This window comes from Lemur catta, chromosome 1, assembly GCF_020740605.2.
Source record: "Lemur catta isolate mLemCat1 chromosome 1, mLemCat1.pri, whole genome shotgun sequence".
NCBI classification, from domain to species: domain Eukaryota; kingdom Metazoa; phylum Chordata; class Mammalia; order Primates; family Lemuridae; genus Lemur; species Lemur catta.
In genome coordinates this window covers 151,983,536-152,000,309 of record NC_059128.1, presented here as the reverse complement: position 1 = coordinate 152,000,309, position 16,774 = coordinate 151,983,536, and positions in this window count along the sequence as shown.

Sequence of the window (16,774 nt, the reverse complement as noted above, 5' to 3'; positions counted from 1 at the left end):
TTAATAGTTTGTCAATGACTACTACGACGTTCTATCATGTCAATATCAGAAATGGTATTTTCATGCTCATATATTTTAAATTCTTCAGCATAAAGCATAAAACCAGAGAGATTATTGACAGGTTCAAAAGATTTTTAAATAAGTAGGGCTAATCATTCATGTTCTTGTATGCCACATCACCTTCAGTTCCCATCCTTTGCTTCCTTGGCACCTGTCACATTTCAAAAAGTAAAAAGCCAAGGCCAACACCATTCATTTGATAAAAAACAAGATTTTGGGGATTGGTGAAATGGGCCATTCTATCATAGATTGGTGTTTTCCTAATTTTCCAATATTAGTGTGAACATTATAATGTTAAATATAATATTAGTGTAAACATTATGAATATTAACAATGAAACATTTTTAAAGAACATGTTTTGAGCAGCAGCCATATGAAATGAAACAGCCATACTCATTGTGCTTAGCGCAGTTAGTTAATTGAAATGTGAGAGATTTCTTTATTTATTCTGTGTTAAAAAAAAGTGCTTAATGCCTTGGCCAGCTAGTTGCTATTACCAATATTAAAAACTACATAAGTTACACCAAGATATCCACAGAGGCTAGTGTAAAAATCACTGCCCCTGCTGAGGACAAAATGATGTCTTTAGTTGAATTGCCAGATGCGAAATAACAGCAAGAGATAAATTATTTTTGGACCATTATTAAAGGATTAAAGGTGGGTTGCAAATCTCTGTTGACCAGATTTATTTTCTCCTCTATGATTGGTATGTCTTTGCTGGGTTTTGAGTTATTACAGAGGAAAATGCTGCATTGTTAAGTAAAGCTAAGAGTTGCAAAGAAAACAAGTCTCGTCTATTGTTTTTGTTTGTTGGTTTTGTTTTATGTATCATTGTCAGAGTCAACTTTGGCATATTTTGTAAATTATCAACATTTTCAATTGGTTAATGTCTAACTTATAAAACAGGTATTTGAAAGGAGATTTAAAGATAGGGTTCAAATTCATTTACAATCACTTAAAACTAAAAATCTAAGCCAAGAATTGTTCCTCCCTTGTGTGTGCATAGGAAGAATTGGTAATAGAGAAAAAGTTTTCATCACACAGTTTTGCGCTTAGATATGGGCTTCAATTTTCCTCCTGTCTAAGAAAACAATATCTCAAAAGAAAGCCAAAAGAATAACCTTTTAAGAGAATGTGAGAGCCTCTCTCTGCTGGACCATTCGACTTGGCCCATGATGGAATTGTATCATAGAAAAATTGAATCGCTTCAGATGTTATGAAACTGGGTCATCTCCCACCATCATGATTGATCAGAAACTACACCAAAATCAGTAGGAGTGGGAAAAACCCATGGAAATAACTTCAGAGTTTAGATATGTTTTATTGGTGTTTGATTCAAGGATAGTTTAAACAGATCTTTTGTTGTTCCTTAGTTTGAATATAGAAGAAATTTAGTTTATTTTCCAGGCTAAGAATAAGAGCAATGAAATGAGCACTATTATAAGTTTTTCTTTTTTGTATATTTTTTAGTTTTAAAAGTAATAGGGAAAATATAGGTAATTTATAGAAAAAAAAGTAATAATCACTTTTATTTCTACTACCTTGTGATTCTTTCATACTTCAGCACGTACTATGTGCCAGGCATTGCTCTAAGAACTGATGTTATAGAAGTACACAAAATAGACACTCCTACCCTCAGGGAGCTGACAATCTTATAGAGGGAGATAGACAGTTTTAAAAAGTAAATGATATAGTATCTTAGAAGGTGATAAGACCTATGGAAAAAAATAACATATGTTGTATACAATTCAGAGGGTACCGTTCACATTCTATTTAATAAGACTCTTATCCCGTGGCTCTGGGAAGGATGGGAGACTTGGCAAGAGTGGAAGGAGGAGGAGGTATGTTGAGGGAGGTAGCTGGATTTCTCGAGAAAGTGATATTAAAAACTTGAAGATGGTGTTATTTGAGGGGAGAGTGTTCTAGGCACCTGGAACAGCCTGCACAGAGAAAAGAGCATGTTTGGCAAGTCTAAGGACCAACAAGGAGGCTAGAGTGTTTGGACATGTGTCAGTATAAGGATAGTAGCAGGAGATAAAGTATGAAAAGCCACAGAGAGACTTATGAAATGAGTGTGACACGGAGCCACTGAAGAGTTCTGAACAGAGGAACCTGACTTACATCGAGAATAGACTGTGGGACACACAGTGGGAAGACAGGAGACTTACTAGACCTATTAGAAGGGTAATGCAGCAATCTAGGGGAGAAAGGATGGTGGTTCAGACCAGAATGGTAGCAATGGATAGTGTTTGGATTCTGGATATATTACAAATAAAAGACCAATTAAGTTCCTTTTTATATAACATACGAAATAGTAATAATAAAAGTAACTTCAAGTTTTTTGGCACTGCTACCATAATGGAGTACAGTCGCCCCTCTGTATCAGTGGGTTCTGCATCCATGGAATCAACCAACTGCAGATTAAAATATTAATATTTGGGAGAAAAAAGATGGTTGCATCTGTACTAAGCAGGTACAGACATTTTTCTTGGCATTATTCCCTAAACAATACAGTATATGAACTATTTACATAGCATTTACATTGTATTAGGTATTATAAATAATCTAGGTATGATTTAAAGTATATAGGACGATATACATAGGTTATATGCAAATACTACATCATTAAGGGACTTGAGCATCCATAGATTTTGGTATTGTGAATTAAGTCACATGGTTATCTGAACCAACCCCCCATGGATATGGAAGGACAACTGTGTATCTGTTTCATAATTTTGTATGAATTTGTGTGTGTGTAGGTGTATAAAATATCTTGATGTTGTAATCTGGTAATACCTACTAATATGTACATTTTTCACTTAATATAACATATATCATGACAAAAGGGTATCCTACATCTTTCAATATTTAGAATATGATATTGAAAATAAAAGTTATGTAGCATTTCACAAATCAAACATATTATCCAATACTCAGAACTGAGAATTGGAATAGATTCTGTCGGAGATTGGGGGCAACCTGAAGAAGTCTTTCAGAAAAGGTATCTATTTGGGTTTGCTGTGCTTTTATCTTGCCACTTCAAGAGCATTTTTAACTTGGGAGATTTGCGAAAGAGTTTATTCTCTAAGTTTGTAGAGGAAGGCAAGAGTTAGGTGGCCAGAGTCCTGTTCTCTGCCAGGGAAGGTTCCCTCATTCCAAGATTAGCCCCTTCCTATGTTGACTGGGCTGTTCTCACCTAATGTCCCCTGAACAGGCTGTTCTTCATGGTCTCTGGTATCTCATGGTCTTCCCAGCAAAACTGGTGGGATCCAGATATGCACCCACCATCACTGTCCCCGCACAGATAGTGGGTGTTACTAGCTTCTGCCAGAATCTCTTTTATTTACTACTTCAGATAGGCTGTTCCCTCACCTGCTTATCACTGTGGTCTGGTTGTCTTCCTTTCAATCTCATATACAGAGTTTTCCATATTTTTCTCTTGGCTATTTTGTCCCTGAATTCATATTGCCATTTTGTCTGGAAGCCTTCTGAAACATTTGTGTGTGTGTGTGTGTGTGTGTGTGTGTGTGTGTGTGTGTGGCTTAAACATCACATCAAATGGAAATTCACAGGCATACGAGACTTACTTCTTGAGTTACTGTTAAATAATTACATTACCCTATTTCCTCTTGGCTTTGAGATATGTTTTTATGACTATTTCTGGCATGCAAAATAAATTTTAATCAGAATAAAAACATATTTTGTTAATTAGAGAGTATTACAAGCTGTATCATGTATCTCACTCACTACTCTGTTAGGATTTGCCCTTCACTTCTTATTAGAATGACAGACGCTGTTCATCTTTCAACATATACAGCTCATCCTAAAAAAATGAGTGTCTTGCTTAGAGGAAAGTAGATGAAAGAAGAAAAATATTGACTTACTTGAACTTACTAGGGGCATCATTGATTATTATAGAGAAAGATGCCTACCCAGGATTAGGTACCTCTTGACTTCCCTTGTGATCCAGGTTAAGGAGGAGAAAGATGACCATCTAAGCTTCCCATGGCTCACATACATCCATCAATTCATTCTACACATAGCTATGAAATACCTATAATGTGTTAGGCACTGTTTTAGGCTCAGAGGAACCAACAGTGAACAAAATGTAAACACTTGTAAATGGAATTTATTATCTACTTAGAAGAAAGCAGTAAACAAATGCCTGCCATGTTAAGTGGTTATAAGTGCCATCAATCAGCATGCATAATGGGTGATAGGACAAAGAATGAAGGGAAGTTGCTGTGTTGCATAAGATGATCAGGGAAAAACTTTCTTTCTTTCTTTCGTTCCTTCTTTCTTTCTTTTTCTTTTTTGGGTGGGGTAGGAAAATGCTGTTTATTTTGAGCATCTGGGTACAGATGGGTAGAGACAAAAAAGGGCATCCATAAGAGAAAAGCGGAGAGCCTTGGGTTTTATAGAGGGTTTTTCTGGAGGAGTAAATAAATTCTTTTCAAACAACTGGGAGGGATAAGGAAAGTAAGTTCTCCTCTTGCATTCCATTCCTTTATCTAAAGACCTCTTTAATAAGGTGGCATGTGAGCAGAGATCGATAGAAGTGAAGAATGAAGTTACATGGTTATCTGAAGAAAGCTTGCTGCAGGCAGAGGGAAGTCAAGTGCAAAGACTCCAAGGTGCGAGTACACTGGCCTATTTGGAGGAACAGCAAGGAGGCCAGTGTGGCTATAGAAGAGTGAGCAGGCGAGCAGGATAGGAGATGAAGTGAGGAGGTGGTAGGACTGCGCTGTGCCTTGAATATTTCTTTACCTGCCATACCCTGTTATTGCTTTATTCATGTAGATCTTGGAGATGTTTATGTCTTCTAGAGCTCCCTTTTAGAACACAACTGCCCCCAAGGAGAGACAAGACCTTAAGCTCATTATCACTGTAATGTTAACTTTCACTTAACTTCTTAGAGACTCATGGATGACCAGCAGAAATTTGATTCAAAAACAGGTGTCTAGGTGGTGAGTTAAGGAGGGAGGGTTAAGGTTATCAGGGAAAAGAGTGTGATAACGTAGGTGGGATGGTACCAAATCAAATATATTTGGTATTGGAGACACTTGTGTTTTGCCTACCCAAATTAATTTCACATCAATTCCCCCCTTTTTTCCTGGAGACCTCCGATTTTGTTCTGTAGTACCTGCCATGTTTTAGCTGTATGCAGCCGCGTGCTCTGAGAAAATGCTCTTTCTCTGTGGCTCAAAGGATGGTCGATCTTGGGTAGTCTAACCAATCATAATAATTCCATTTCCCTCATCAGAAAATGACTTAGGAAATTGCATGTGACCAGTTCTGTCCAGTGAAACATGAGAAAGGTCTTCTAGGGGCAAGACCTTTTGGTAAATGTATCTTAGATTTTTAAAAGATACAGATGGAAATGGTATATACCTCCAGAAGTTGGTGGTTAGGATAACATGGCTGAGACTGCTGCAATCATCTTCATGACCACGAGGGTGAGTATTAACATACTGAGGTGGCTTGCCATAATTAAGTCATTGGTCCTGGCACCATCTACTGATAAGTATTGGCCTCTTGCTTCAGAAAGGAGTTGCAGAATCTATACCAAGAGGGGAGAAACCCCAAGACTCATACAAATATATATGCTTAAGTTGTAAGTTGTAGTCTCATTTGTAATAACAAACATAAGAAATAACCTATTCATCTATTAACAGAATCATAAAATATCATTAAATATATGTATTCAATAATTGGTGTTTTCAAAAAAAATGCTCACAATACATTGTCAAAAGAAAGAATATAAAGAAATTTTATAAAATCTAAATAAAATAAGGATTTTATCAAGTTCTCACATATAAGGAGAGAGGGAGAGAGAAAGAAGGAGGGAGAAATATATATTCATATATTCATAGGGGAAAAAACCAGAAGCAAATAGAGTAAATATTAATAGCAATTACCTCTGGATGATAGGATCAGATGGGATCATATGTGTGAATTTTTGTGTGTGTTTTTATATAATGTTGCTGTTTAACATTTTACAGTAAAAAGTAGAGCTTTTATATTCAGGAAAAAGCTAATAATTTTACAAAACTCAAAGGAAGATGATCCAGGGGGCCTGCAGCCCTTCTCTAATACAACTTTTGCAGGCTTGGAGTCTTTTTCATAAAACAGAGAGATGCTCTGGGACCCCCCAGCCCACCCTTGCCTCCCTCTAGCTCCTATGTCAGCCTTTAGCCTCAATTTGGATACATCGTGCAAGTCTGAGGTCTAAACAGCACTGCTCTAAAGAACTGGTGAGAATTCTCTGCAGCTCACCTGTCCACTGCATTACTCTATCTCATGGAGCCAACTGGCTACCCCTGCAGTGAGTATGGGCTGTCAAATTCAAGGGTGGGCTGGCCCCAAACTGTGTAGGCATAAAATGGTGGACTCCAGACATCACAAGGCCTTCCTCCTAGGTTAGGGCACTACCTACTGATGATCTATGTGAAACAAGGACAGTAGTCACAACTTTTAATGCATAAATGTTTTCCCACCCCTAGGGCCAAGGCAGGATGAGACTAAGCAGCCGAAATCACCAGGATTGCTGCATAGTATAAATTAGGGTTTGAGTCAGCTTGAGTCACATAGGGGCTTGGGGCCTCTAAACTAAAGTATGGTGATCTACAGGGGCTAAAAAGGCAGAATCTGGGCTTTTCCACTAGTTATGAGACTTTGGGAATGATTCATGTGTCATTGGTAAGATATAATATTTAGAGCTAACATATTTAATGTTTCAGAATAGACATAAAGGGACAATCTTATTCCTACCCCTATTTCCTGGCATAAGCATAGCATATAATCTATCAGCCTATATATGCTGGAGCACTCTTGGTGGGTTGTTTATCTGCTGTATGATAGGAAGGAAAATGAAATGGTGGCTGAACAGGTACACTCTGTGTTTTCATGTGGACAGTCTGCCAGTGTGACTGTCAGTATGGTGATGTCCAAAGTTGTCAGAGTTTGGGTTTCTCCAAAATCAGAGTCCAAGGCAAACCTTGGGTACAGATAGTTTGCTTGGAATGTGATTCCCCGAAGTAAGGGATACCAGAGACCAATAGGAAGTGAGGAGTAGAAGGAGGAAAATTCAACATAATGGTGAGTTATCAAGGTCATTGCTAAAAAGTTTGCAGCAAAAAACAAACCAAAAAAAATCCAAATCTAGAGTCGGCTAGTGGGGTTTGGTATCACTGAGACCTCCTCAGAAGGTGCAGAGGACTTCCAGAGTTATCGGCCTGCAGGCTGGGAGGCAGGGGCATTGATCTCCCAGCTTCTGTCCTCCACTGCTTTGTGCTGCCTTAGTGCAATTGTCCTCATTTCCAGGCTGCACTCACCCAACTGTCCAGCACCTCTGGAAGCTACCTCTGGGAATAGGCCTTGGGGCAGAAACGGAACATTATGTGACATTTGATTGAAGTGAAGTGCTTTATGCAAGGTGAGTACATGCTCATATGGAACTGTTTCCTAGAACTGAGGTGGCTGAGGGGATGAGACATGAGCTACCAAAGTTCCTGGTGACTGACAGCCCTTAGAAATAGCATCTTGGGGGTCAGAGCTTGGACAAATTGGTTTGGCCTATATAGTTTGTATTTTAATTCATCTATTGAGTCTGTATTATGTTCTAGGTGCTGGGGAAACAGAAATGGATAGAATACCTTTTAAGATTCCAGCTTAATACAGGAGATAATCTCATTTCAATTAAAAGTGTTACCTACTGTAATGACAATATGCATAGGATGCCTAATGAGGTTTCATGGGAAAAGGTACTTTTATTCCAGCTACTTTTATATATGTGAACAAAATATAAACACTTATCTCAAAACTCAAAGATACACACACACACACATATGACAAGTTAATGGTTGCCTACATTGTGTGAATTATTTATCCTTATTGTCCACATTCAAATCTTAGAAATGTTATAAAATTTATGGAGTGCAAAAAGATCACACAATAGATTGACTTTAGTGAAAGTGTATTTTCTTCCCAATTCATATTTATGCTTTAGATACATTTATATTTCTGGTTTTCTTGTAGTTACTCATGTTCATTGCAAAAATAAAAAAGCATCCATGAAGCTTATTCCTAGGTTAGAATTTGTATTCGGCAGAAGAAAACCTTTGCACCTGCCACTAAAATGCATCCACTTCTGGGGTGGAATGCACCAGCTGTTCCTCCGTCTCCAACGGCATGCCAGGCAATGCAGCACCAAGAATGAGGCATCATATCCCAGGCAGATGAAACTGGTGAGGAAATTTTAAGTCGACAGAATGCAATTACCCAAATTGAAATTAGGCCAGGGGCATATCAGGAGGCCCTTCCCATCTGTTGGGGAAAAGGATCACCAGATATTTACTGAGGGCAAGTGGTCAGAATCTTAGCTTTAGGAATCATTTAAAAAGGCAGACACTTAAAAAATACTGAAGGAATACTGTACCTGGTATAAAAATCATCCCCTCACTGGAAAATAAATAATATTAAGGCCTTAAGAAACTCAGCTCTTTCCTGCTCTGGGAGGAAAGAAATGTTTATGGATAGGGAGGTTAAATATTTCTGCATCGGATACTCTTAGCAAGGACATGCTATAATGGACAATTGGTTATACTGGAACTGACAAAAAGAGATTTCCCAAACCAAACATATTGAATCCAATACATTTATCTCTGGTCATAATGGATAGAGCCTTCCATTATGAGCCTATGGAACAACACTCTGCAATTTTTCTCGGGGTCTCAACACAAGCATTGTTTCTTTACTAAGAAATGAGGTAATTTTTAGAGTTTGCAGCAACAATAAATAAGCTGGGGTTGTACAGGCCTTTACCAGCTACTGTATGAGGATTACATATTAGAACCATAGACTCTGCATGTCTGCTTAGCACAGGGATCCCCTGCCTGTTTCCCTTGTTTTTGGTAACATTTGTATCTTTCTCCTGGAAGAGTGAATTTTGGTTAGGGGATAGAAAAATATGTCTTAGTCTCCATACCATTATGAACGCAACCACTGGCATACTCTCTCCATGCCCCTAATCAAAGAGAAAGGAAGAATAAAACATCTCACACCAGATCATGGGTTAGGGATAATCCATCACACTGAGCAAATAGATTGGCTTCCTTATGTTCATTTCTCTCAACAATTTGCCCTCTTTCTTGGAATGAAAACCCACGCTTTTAGCCTGAGGAAGAAATAATGGAGAGGCATTTCTGGGCCAGATGTCTGCTTTTGCAACTGTTGCTTTTTGGAAATATGGTGTCTCTGGCTCCCAGGTGCCACTCCCCAAAGGATGGTACCAAGGAGTCTTCTCTGTACCCTCCCTGCAAGTGGTGTTTGATGCCATGTTGCTAATCCTGAAAAGCTCTCACATCTTTTTCCCATCGGATGTACACAAGAAGGAAGAGTGAGCTGGTAAGAAAACTTATTTAGCATTAAAAGAAAAAAAAATCCTTTGTTAGAGTGGTTCCCTTTGTACTTTCTTTGCTTGCAAAGAGGCGGCCTGGTGGGGAATGAGAGGGTGGCCACATCTGGAGGGGATGAGAAGAGGTTAACTGTCAAATTTAATGCAGCTTTCCACTGTGAGCAGGAAGAAGCCACAGACAGGCCACCTACATGCTGGGTCTCTGACTGCCCCTCTCCCAATAATGTCACTATTCACCTATCACTGTGGCAGTTAAGATCAGGAGTCCTAAAGTCTCAGAGGCTTCATGCTGGTTTTGCCAAACCTTCCCAGACACTGCCTAAAATGAGCTCAGTCCACCCAATGGCCCATCCTAGCCATAAACAGATACTATACTTAACTCTGAAGAGGTATAAACCTTTTATCAAACTTGCTGGATTCTGACCAGAACTTTGTCACTTTTTTACTAGTTGGACAAGACAGATTTCTTAACCTCTCTGTGTTTTATTCTTTCTTGATAATTTGTGAGTAACAAAGTTTATCTCTCACAGAGGAAAAGAGAGAACATATTAGTTAATGTTGATCCAGAGCTCTGCAAGTGTTCAAAACTTGGCATTGTTATTTAGAGGTTTAGCTTGTACTAATTCCCTCTTAGTTTTACTAGCCCTATATAACAAGCTACCTTCTGTACATTTTATGTGAAAGCTGATTTTCTGAAAGGATGAAAGTTGTAGGAGCAGGGAATGAAATAGGTGCTAAGTTTTATTTCCCACTAAATAATTCTCCTCAAGGTGGGTAAACTTTTAGTAGTTAAATTGCTAAAAATGAAGATTCTATACTGCAAGAACAAATCTCCAAGTGACAATTATTTGTCTGTGTTCTTAGCATTTACGAGTCTCAGTAAACAGTCAGTACATTTATGTTCCCCCCATTACCTTCAGTCATAAACTTACTTAAAGCAAAATGAATAATTATGTTTCCTGGCTGCATAATGAGCATAAACATTCAGAACCCTGAAAGCCCTGGTGGGATGGGTGGAACATCTGGACTGCCAGGGGTTGAACTGATTTCAGGGCACTGGCAAAAATGTCAGGCTGACCGTATGGCCATGGTTTAGGGCCATTCATGGGGATGTCGTCTCTAGAAGGCAGATCATAATTCATGGGGCTTTTTGTGGAGTCGGAGCCTCCCAACATATAGCTGCTGGGAGTGGCTGGGAGTCTCCCAAAACCCTGGCTCGGGTGTGTCAGCCTCATGCTGCTGATGTGAGCCTTGCCATCCACCCCTCAAAAGATGCAGTCTCATCTTAGCCTAATAAGCAAGTGCGGTGTAGCACTGTGGAAAATAAGAGTCGGAAAGCTACCTTCAGTGACTAAGTTCAACCTGCGTTTTACGCAAGGTAACATAACTGAGGCTCCAGCTGGGAAATCAATATCGCCTGGATCAGTCAGTCACTCACAGCCAAGAAGCCCCGCATGTCCTGACTTTGGGTTTGATACTATTAAATGTCTTCCTTTGGGTCAGGAAGGTGGTGCAGATTAGAGGGTAAGAAATAGACAAAGAAAAGAGAGTGAGTTAGGAAAACAAGAAAAGTAAATTTGAGAGAATTAAATTAGTCCTTTGTAATTATTGTAGGTTTATTCTTTGTATTATGATCAGAAGACACAACAATGCAAATTTTTTATCACTAGAGGTGAGCCAACAGAAATGAAGGAAAATAAGAAAATTTTATATTTTCTAGAGCAGCACTTTTCAAACTATGTGAAAGACTGGTTTTTGTTCTTTTCTAATTGACCCCAGCTGATATTTTTGTAATATGCAGTAAAAATTATTAGAAAAGTGAAATGGAAAAAGCAGACTTCCAAAATCCAAGTCCAAACTTTATTACTTAGAGGCAGGAGACATAAAATTTTTCAGATAAATTATTATAAAGTTACTGGTCATGAATTCTTGATCCCTGTACTCACTGGTCAAGGATGCATAAGAGTTTGCCAGTTAGCACTTGTCTGTGTACCACACTCTGGGCAGCGTTGCTTTTGATCTTTTTTCTCTTCTGTTTTGCACATTTGTGTGGTCTCTCTAAATTGCACCTTTTGATATAAAGAATGGGGATCTGGACATCTGTCATTCTACACAGCTCTTTATTGTGTTGAATAACTATTAAAGAAAAAAATTTAAATTTTCCCTTGTGCTAAAAGGAAAGGCACAGAGTTAAAACTATAACAAAAACAGAACTCCTGGACTACTGTATAGATTTCTATCAGGAAGATAACTGTGGTTCAAGTCTCTTAAGGGAGAGTTAATTTGGGGACATTTTTTGTTTACCTGGGTTCAGTGTAAAGAGAATTGAAAATCACTTGTCATTAAATTTGGAGACACTACCAAACCTTCTGTGTCATCTCCAAGGCCTGTGTGCTATCTCAGTGCATCAATTAGGAATAGAGTTGCCAGATTTAGGAAATAAAAATACAAAACACCCAACTAAATTTAAATCTTAGACAAGCAATAAATAATTTTTATAAGTATGGTCTAAATATTTCTCAAGACATACCATATGTAATATTTTAGACACATGAAAAACTCATTTCTTATTTTCTGAAGTTTAAATTGAACTAAGTGTCTTGTATTTTATATGGTAATTCTAACTAGTAGCCTTTCAGTCTAGACTTTTGCCACTCTGGATTTTTCTAGGGAGAAGAATCGGCCCAGCCAAATAAAACCTAGCCGTATCGACCCAATTTGCTTAGCTATTGGCAGCTGGAAGCTAGAAGGTCAATAAAAAGTGATGATATTCGTTTTAGAAAAATGAGTTTCACATGTGGCAAAGCAGCTACTTATTTTTCTTCCCTCCTTTGAGGTTTTCAGTTTGGTCTTTTCCAATGCACTGGTCCACTAATGGCACATGACATGGCAGAAGATGTGCTTGTGAAAAGGGCCACTGGAATCTGCCACCTACATCAGGACAAAATTGACTCAAAGGTCTGCAAGCAGTAGAATTCTTCGTATGGAAATATATAGGAGGCATAGTGATAAACTGAAAAACATTCCCTATTCCTACAACACATTATAAACAAGCTGTCAGAGAGGCATTAATTTTTTTTAAAAAATAAATATAGTGAGAAGTACATGGCAAAAGTACAAAAGCAACATTAGTTGATGTTAAAAAATGAAAATCTTGGATACTTATGCAGGTTTATTTTAACCCTTTCAAAGATTTCTTCTTTGCCATTAGTAGCTGTTATTTTTTCATTACATAAGAATATTTGTCTTTAGGTCTTAAATGAAAGTTTTGACATTATTTTGATGTAGAATTAATGCTCACAGACTTTAAAGAAAAGACTTAAACTTTTCTTAAATTGATGTCCGATACAGATAGGGAGGAAATGGCTACTTAAAGTACATATGTAATGTATTTTTATATTGTCACTTTGGGCCTTTAAAAATTTCCTCTCAGCTAATAATAAGAACTATATTTTGGAATATATTTATCTAAAATTTATTTCAAAATAATGTTTATTTTAAATAATGAAATACATGCTCATTTTAAAACATTTTGGAAATGCCAAAATTAATCAAAAAGAAAAATAAAATTACCAATAACCCAACCACAGAGAAAAAATTCTGCTGTTGTTATTTTGGTATAGTTCTCCTACTCTCTATGTATTTATATTTCATAGTTGAAAATCTGCATATACAATGTTGCATTCTGATTTTTTTCCATTAGTTATTCCACCTAAAGATTTACCATGAAGATAAAATGTTTTCAAAGTATCATTTTAATGGTTGAATCATAATCAGTATTGTGATTTATTTAACCAACCTGCTAGGGTTGGACATCAGATTTCTCCAGTTACTTACTCTTAAAATGCTCATATGATGATCTGTTTTAGATTCTTAGAACTGAAATTACTAGGTGAAGGGATGATGATTTTTAAGAATATATATTTCATTAAACTATGTTTAAAACATTATAGATATTTATTATGCATGTATAAGAGTGCCTATCTCACTGATCTTTATAGCTGCCTTATTTCCTTTCATTTCATTAACCTGTTATATTAGTCAGGATTCTCCAAAGAAACAGAATCAGTAAGATATAGCTATAGATATAGATGTAAATATTGATATAGATATAGACAGATATAGATATAAAAAGAGAGATTTTAAGGAATTGACACACATAATTGTTGTGGGGGCCGGCGTGTCTGAAACCTGCAGGTAGGCCAGCAGGCTGGAGACCCAGGGATAAGTTGGTGTTGCGTCTTGAGTCCAAACGCAGTCTGGAGTCAGAATTCCTTCCTTTTCGAAGATTTTAGTCTTTATTCTTAAGGCCTTCAACTGATTGATGAGGCCCACCCACATTATGAGGGGCAATCTGCTTTATACAAAGTGTACTAAATTACATATTAATCACATCTAAAAATTACCTCACAGCAACATCTAGACCGGTGCATGACCAAACAACTGGCCCCATAGCCTAGCCAAGTTGACACATGCAAATAGCCATCACATCCGTCATCCAAATAGAGTTTATACTCTGTGATAGGAGGCCATGCCCTTTCTTTCAAGTTTTCTCTCCACTAAATACCATCTGCCTCTATATATACATAACTGACTTATTTAGAACTTTTATGCATATGATATTTTCCATTTTAAACACAAAGATTGTCCCATCCTCAATTTTGGAATAAAACATTTAAGATCCCCATCAAAAGATGCTGAGAAAAAAAGCCTGGGTTTGGGCCCTAAACAGACATGAGTCAGGAATATTCCTCTTTCGTGTTGTAACAGGGTGAACTTGGATAGGGTAGTTAAAGCTTCCCCCTCTCAACTTTCTCAATGGTAAGTATGAAAAATCATACTCACTTCCCAGGTGCTTGTGAGTTTTAACTGAGGAGATGTTTATGTTTCTAGAACAGTATCTAGTATGTAGCAGGCTATCTATATTTTAGTTCATTTCTTCCTTGTCTCAGTCAGTTTGGGCTGCTGTGACAAATTACCATAGACTGGGTGGCTTAAGCAACACACATTCATTTCTCACAGTTCTGGAGGCTGAGAAGTGCAAGATCAAGGTGGTGGAAGATCTGGTATCTGCTGAGGGCCTGCTTCCTGGTTTTCAGATGGCAGCCTGCTCATTGCATCCTCTCATGGCACTGAGCCAAAACAGATCATCTCTTTCATGTCCCTTCTTATAAGGACACTAATCTCATTCATGAGGTCTCTGCTCTCGTGCCCTAATTACTTCCCAAGGCCCCTCATATCATCACATGGATGTCAGGATTTCAATATAAGAATTTTGGGGGGATACAAACATTCAGTTGGTAACACTCACTTTTTTTCTTTCCTAGCTAGTCAGCCTCAGTACCCATTCCCAATAGTCAACCCTTTTCCTTCTTCTGAGCAGTTAGTACTTTAGCAGTTCTCCTCCCAGAAAACTTAACATTTTTTTTTTACCTTTTGTGTATAAGCCTCATTTCCTCTTCTATTTTTACACAAAATAGTATATGTTAACCACTATAGTTACATGAGATGATTTTAGATGGAACCATTTACGATAGACTCCCCTCATACTCCCACTTATTCATAGTTTTGCTTTCCATGGTTTCAGTGTTTCAGATACCCACAGTACTGTGCAATAAGATATTTTGAGGTGGGGGAGATAGAAAGACAGAGACACCACGTTCACATAACTGTTACTGCAGCATATTGTTATTAAATATAATTGTTCTATTGCATTATTGGTTGTTGTTAATTTCTTACTATGCCTAATTTATAAATTAACATTTATCATAGGTATGTGTATATAGAAAAAAACACACACGTGTGTGTGTGTGTGTGTGTGTGCATGGGGTTCAGTACTATTTGTGGTTTCAGGCATTCACTGGGAGACTTGGAACATATCCCCTGCAGTTAAGGGGAAACTACTGTATTCATTAATTTATTTAACAAGTATTTATTAAGTGTGTATTAAATCCCAAGGACTGTTTTGTGTTGAGGATATAATGTAAATATGATAGATTCCTTACCCTGTGGAACTTAGATATTAGTGGGAGAGAAATCCAAACCAGAAAACCAACAAATATATTATCAAACTGCAAGTAATGCTATATTAATCAGGGGTGGCTCAGCTACTCTGTGGGTCCAGACAGCTCTCCAAAGCAGTTACTCTCAGCTTTCCAGGATGCTCCCTTCCATGGCTGCTCCACATAAGCTCGTGCTTCCACCAGAGGAAAATCAACCAGCAGCAGCTAAAAGCTTTTACTCATGTCACTGCTGCTTCGTATTTTACTGGTCATAGCAAGTCACACAGTTATGCCTACTTGGAATGGAGTGGGAAGTGTGAATCTTGGAAATCCTACTGGAAAAAGGGACCAGGATGTGCCTACCAAAAGTATTAGATGCTATGAAAAAAGTACATAGAGTGTGAGAGTATAGAGGGTGTGTATTCTTTGTAAAGATGATAGAAGCAAAATAAACATAGGTTTTCATGAAAATAATTGCTTAAAATGATAAAGTATATAGTTCAGAAAAAATTGAGTTTATTTAAAAAAAAAAGCTATGTAATAACTATCTTAACAAATTGGCACTCAGATACGAAAAACACGTTAGGATCATTCATGAATGGCTGGCATTTGGTTAATGTAAAGTTGTTCAGTCTATTTGAGGACAAGAATGATAATATTTATATTGGTATCCTTGATTATTTAGGTACATAGTAGATGCTCAGTAAAACTCTGTTGAAGTTAACAAGGTTCATTGTTTTAAATTCTTCTTGATTTTCTACCTGATTTAATGTCTCAAACTATATTATATTATAGTTTTTCCTGAGGTTTGAAATTGTCTTCCAAGGCCAATTTTTATTGAATTTATGCTAACATATTTATATTCAATTATAGTTTAAATTTGGATCACCCATGATTGAATCACTACTGTTCTCCCCTAATTTGTCTTCTCCCCTAATTTGTCTTGAGTGTTTTCCTAAACCGCTGGTAAGCATTCAGTAGGAGAAAAAGAAGTTGTAATACTAAGTTGGTGTCAGAATTTACAATCTACTATCTCGTCTTTTTTTTTAAAAAAACCAACTTTAATGTTTAACATCCCTTTCACAACTGCTATGTTGAAAAGAGTTTTTACAATAATTTTGAATAAAGTGGGCAGGAAACGGCAAGATTAAAAAAAAAAAGTTTATTCAAGGTCATATGTGTCCTTCTTGATTATAGAATAGTATACGTACTTGCTTATGAAGATAGTAGAAATAGGGTTTCATTATATTTATTTATTTTTTTGCTTTTGACTAAGTCTTTATAATTTACAAAACAA